Here is a 4,699-nt window from a genome sequence, read left to right on the forward strand (position 1 = left end):
GTGCTCTCCTAGGTAGCACATATACTAAAATTGGAATGATACAGAGAAGATTAGCATGGCACCTGCACATGGATGACACACAAATTAATGAAGCATTCTATATTTTTTTAAGCAGCCAGTTGGATTCCCCTGGGAAGATGGGGTATAAACACTAAGCTAAGATCCCGAGCCTCAAGCACCGGTGCCCCAAAAGTACACAGATAACAACCAGTGGCTAAAAGCAGCAGGGTTGCTCTCTGCCAGAAATGGGTGGCTGGAGATGCAAAGAGTGATTTAAAGGGCCAATGCACAAATTTTCATTTATAGCCATTTCCCCTGGGCTCAGGCAAGGGGGGGGGAGCAGATGGGTTAGATATTCCTGAGGAGAGACTGGGGTCAGAAGCTTTGGGAGGGGGAACTGAGAGAATAGACACTGGGATCCCTGTGCGTAGTCATCCCATATAGGTCAGCAGCCATCCTGCTCATCCTGCTTATGAAGACCGCTCCTCTCTGAGCAGCAGAAGCCAGAGGGGAAACGATAGCCTTGACCCCAGGAGGGACTCTGCCATGGCCTTGTGGTACTTAAGCCTGACTGCTGAGTGTAAAGTGACTAGATTAACAACTGAAGGAGAGAGCCGCAAATGTTAGGTTCCTGGAAGTCTCGAACAGGCTGCCTAAGGTCAAACAGGACCAACATCTGACATCACCAGCGGTGGATCCAGAAAGAAAAAACAGTGGTAAATAATAGAGGATACCAAGATGAAATCCACTGTGGTCTTCTCCATGATATGCAATATTTTCTTACTTGTATAGCTTTTTAACATTCATTTCTTGTCCATCAAGTTTGGACATATTCCACCTTCTTCATTTCCTTTTTAACTCATGATGTAAATTTTACTTTCTCTTTTCACATTGCTCCAACTCCCAACTCTTATTAGAATTCCTCCCTCTATCCTCTAAAAATCATTTTTCTTTCAGGAGGTCATCTCATATCTACTCTCTCTTCTTATAATAGTCTTAATCTCTACACCCTTATTTATATTGGTACATTTGGTGTTGATAGTGGGACTGCAGGGGGTGTATTTTTGTGGGTGTGGGTTTGTCTTCTGGGCTTTGTGGTTTACTTTTGTAGCACCTGCCACAGAATACAAGATGTGGTGAACAGGGTGACCCTAAGTCAACCAGCTTGAAGGAAGGATCCACTAAAGAAAAACCCAAGAATAATCAAAACCCAATTACATTCGGAAAGCCAACACATATGTCATAAAGGGCATACCAAGAGGATGAAGTTCAAAAATCAAGGAGACGTCACCACTGAATCTCACAGGTCTCCTACCATAGAAGTTCACACCACAAAGACTTGGAGTCAAAATAGATCAACTTAAGAAGCAGAAGTAAACAGGAAGAGTTTCACAATGTGAAGACAAAGAAACACCCACCAATCAAAAGGAAAGGAGGATCCTCAGAAAGAGTCCTAAATGAAATAGAGGCAAGTCAAGTATAAGATCCTGAGTTCACAAAAGTAGTTATAAGGAATCTCAATGAGCCAGTGACAGTTGCCAAAAACTAAAGGAAAGCTATGAGGAACTTAATGCAAACTACATCAAAATGAAAAATGACATAGAACCAAACAAGAGTCAAGAGGAAATGAAAAATACAGTTTCTGAATTGAAGGACACAGTAAAAGGAATCAAAAGCAGGCTAGATGAAGCTGAGGATCTAATCAGTGAGCTGGAAGACCAGGTAGAAAATAACTTCTAGAAAGAGCAGGACATGGAAAAATGACATAAAAAAATGAAGAGGGATTAAGGGAGCTGCAGGACAACATGAAGCTTAATAATATCCATATAATATGGATAACAGAAGAAGACGGAAAGCAAGGGATAGAAAACATTTTTGAAAAAGTCATGATGGGAAATTTCCCTAATTGGAGGAGAGAAAAAGTCACACAAGTCCAGGAAGGACAGAGGGTCCCATTCAAGAGGAACCCAATGAGGCCAACTCCAACACACATCAGCATAAAAATGGCAAATATCAAAGAAAAAGAGAGAATCCTAAAGGCAGCAGGGGAGAAACAGGTAGTAACATACAAGGGAGCCCCGATACAGCTAGCAACTGACTTCTCAATGGAAACAGTACAAGCCAGAACGGAATGGCAAGAAATATTACAAGTCATGAAAAGCAAAGACCTGCAAACAAGACTGCTCTACCCAGCAAGGCTCTCAATTGCAATGTAAGGTGAAATGAGGAATTTACCAGGCAAAAGGCTAAAAGAATACACCTCCACCAAGCCAGCATTGCAAGACAAGCTAAAGGGACAGCTTTCAGAAGATGAAGAAAAAGAGTGAGACAGAAGAATACAGGTACAAAAGAGGAAAATACCAATGAATAAGTACCTATCAATAATAACATTAAATGTAAATGGATTAAATGCTCCAATCAAAATACATAGGGTAGCTGAATGAATAAGAAAATATTACTGGCTCATATGGTGCCTTCAAGAGTTCCACGTCAGAACAAAGAACTTACACAGACCAAAAGCAAAGGGGTGGAAAAAAAATATTCCAAGCAAATGGACAGAAAAAAATCCGGGGTAGCAATACTTATATTAGACAAAATAGCTTTCAGAAGAAAAGCATAAAAAGAGACCCAGAAGGACACTTTGTAACAGTCAAAGTTAGAATTCCATAAGAAGACATAAACACTGTAAATATATATGCACCCAACTTATGAGCACGCAAATATATAAAGAAAACCTTAGAGGACTTCAAGAAAGATATAGATATCTAAAGACGGCAGAGGAGTGAATGGGAGTCACTCTGACCTCCTCCTCCCAGACCAAACTGGAATTGTGACTAAATAGTGGAGAAGTCACCTGGAAAACAATAAATGGTAGTGGGAGAGGAACCTTGGAGCTTCGGGCAGACAGTGGAATCAACTTTAACATATCAGAACAGCTGAGAAGTGCTGTGGAGGCTTGAGAGGGTGGGCTGGGCGCCCACAGGCACCAGCACCAGAGGGACATTGAAATGGCCAGTTGGACCCCCCTGAAAAAAACAGGGTCAGAACCATAAACAGGGACCCCTAGACTACAGCAGCTGAAACCAGGAAAACACGCAGACAAAATGCAACCCTGAAAAGCTTCGGGGCGCTCTCTGCCAGAGACAGGCGGCTGGGGATGCAAAGAGACATTTAAAGGGTCAACGCAAAAATTGCAGTGGCAGCCACCCTCCTTGATCTCTGGGTAGAGGCGTCAGCAGGGTGGGCTGGTGCCTGGGAAAAGACTGGTGAGGAAAACTTTGTGAAGGGAACTGAGATGGCAGCCAGTGGAGCCCTGGTGGTAAAACACCTCCCACTCTGCAGCTACCATCTCACTGAGGCATAGGGAATCAATTATCCTGCCTTTTGTGTGCTCCGCACACAACTTGTGCATGTGTGAGTTGGGGGGCTAAGTGCAGACTGTCTGGGAGAGCCCTGAGGAAAGACTGGAGATGGAGGAGTCATTGAGGAGAGAACGGAAGGAGGAACCGGGGAGTCCTGACTCCCTCCCCAGTCGGTAGGCTCCATTCTAGGCAGGCAAGGCGCGTCCCCATAGAGGCAGAAGTGGGGTGCGCATGAACCAGACTGCAGGCGATTGAAACGCAGTCCACACAGGTAGTGGATCCTAGGCCGAAGGGGTCACAGAACTGCTCAGAGACCCCTGAGGAGAGACTGGAAATGGAGGCGTTGAGGAAAGAACAGGAGGAGGAACCAGAGAGTCCCGACTCCTTCTCCTTTCCCTAGTCTCCATTGCGTGGGAAAAGGACACACCCCCAATGAGGCAAAAGCCGAAAAGCACACAATAGAGAGGCCAAAATCACCCAGTGCAGGCGCGCACACTTTCGCCAAGTGGCCGGCGAGGGTTGGCGAGTGTGTGTGTGGACCCGGGTGGGCTGGCGAGGGCTCGCACGGGCTGGGAAGGCCTCCCACAGGTTGGCACCCATGAGGCTTGCAAGGGAGTGTACGGATCGGAAAACACAGGTGTAAATCGACCCACGCAGCCGGGAGTGCAGAGCAGGCCACAGAAATAGTGGATCTCCGGGCTAAGGGGTCACAGAGCTGCCTGGAGTCCCTGGAGGAGAGACTGGAGACAGGATTAACCAGAGAGTCCTAGAGCTGACTTCCTCCCATTTCTGTAGTCTCCATTTGGCGAGGGTGAGAAACGCATCCAAAGAGCCAAAAGCAGGGAAAGCACACAATAGAAGACTCTAAACAGACCAGCTCCAGGGTGCCCGCCGACCTGGGGGACCAGACAAGTATGCGAGGTCATGAAGAGCCCCCTGGAATGGGGCAAGCACAAGAGAGCCCAGGCTGGCAGGGGATCCTGCTAGGCCAGGGAGCACGATCAAGGAGCCAGCAGGAGAGAGCAGAGCAAATCACAGAAATATTGGATCCCTGGCCAAAGGGGTCACACAGCTGCCCAAAGCAGCAGTCAAACACAGACAGTAGACCCCTGGCAGGCTCAAATGACCCAAGGCCATATAAGGTCAACAATTGACATCATCAGAGGTAGGCCCAGAAAGAAACGTAGAGGAAAATAAATACATACACAGATACATACATACATACATACATACATAAAAAGACCTGCCTACTACCCTAGAAGTTTAATCCACAAACTCAGGAAATCTAGACAGCTAAATCGAAGCAGAAGCAAAAATAAATAAATAAATAAGTAAAT

The 4,699-nt window shown here is 45.8% G+C and overlaps 1 non-coding gene across 1 annotated transcript; it reads left to right on the plus strand.

Moving 5' to 3' along the window:
• LOC129076262 (U6 spliceosomal RNA) lies at positions 1-107 on the plus strand. Its single transcript, XR_008529729.1, has one exon. It is a non-coding gene; the product is annotated as a U6 spliceosomal RNA (small nuclear RNA).
• The last annotated feature ends 4,592 nt before the right edge of the window (positions 108-4,699 follow it).

The sequence above is a fragment of the Pteronotus mesoamericanus genome, unplaced genomic scaffold, assembly GCF_021234165.1.
Source record: "Pteronotus mesoamericanus isolate MK-2021 breed Mesoamerican mustached bat unplaced genomic scaffold, CSHL_Meso_final contig_58, whole genome shotgun sequence".
In the NCBI taxonomy this organism is placed as follows: Eukaryota; Metazoa; Chordata; class Mammalia; order Chiroptera; family Mormoopidae; genus Pteronotus; species Pteronotus mesoamericanus.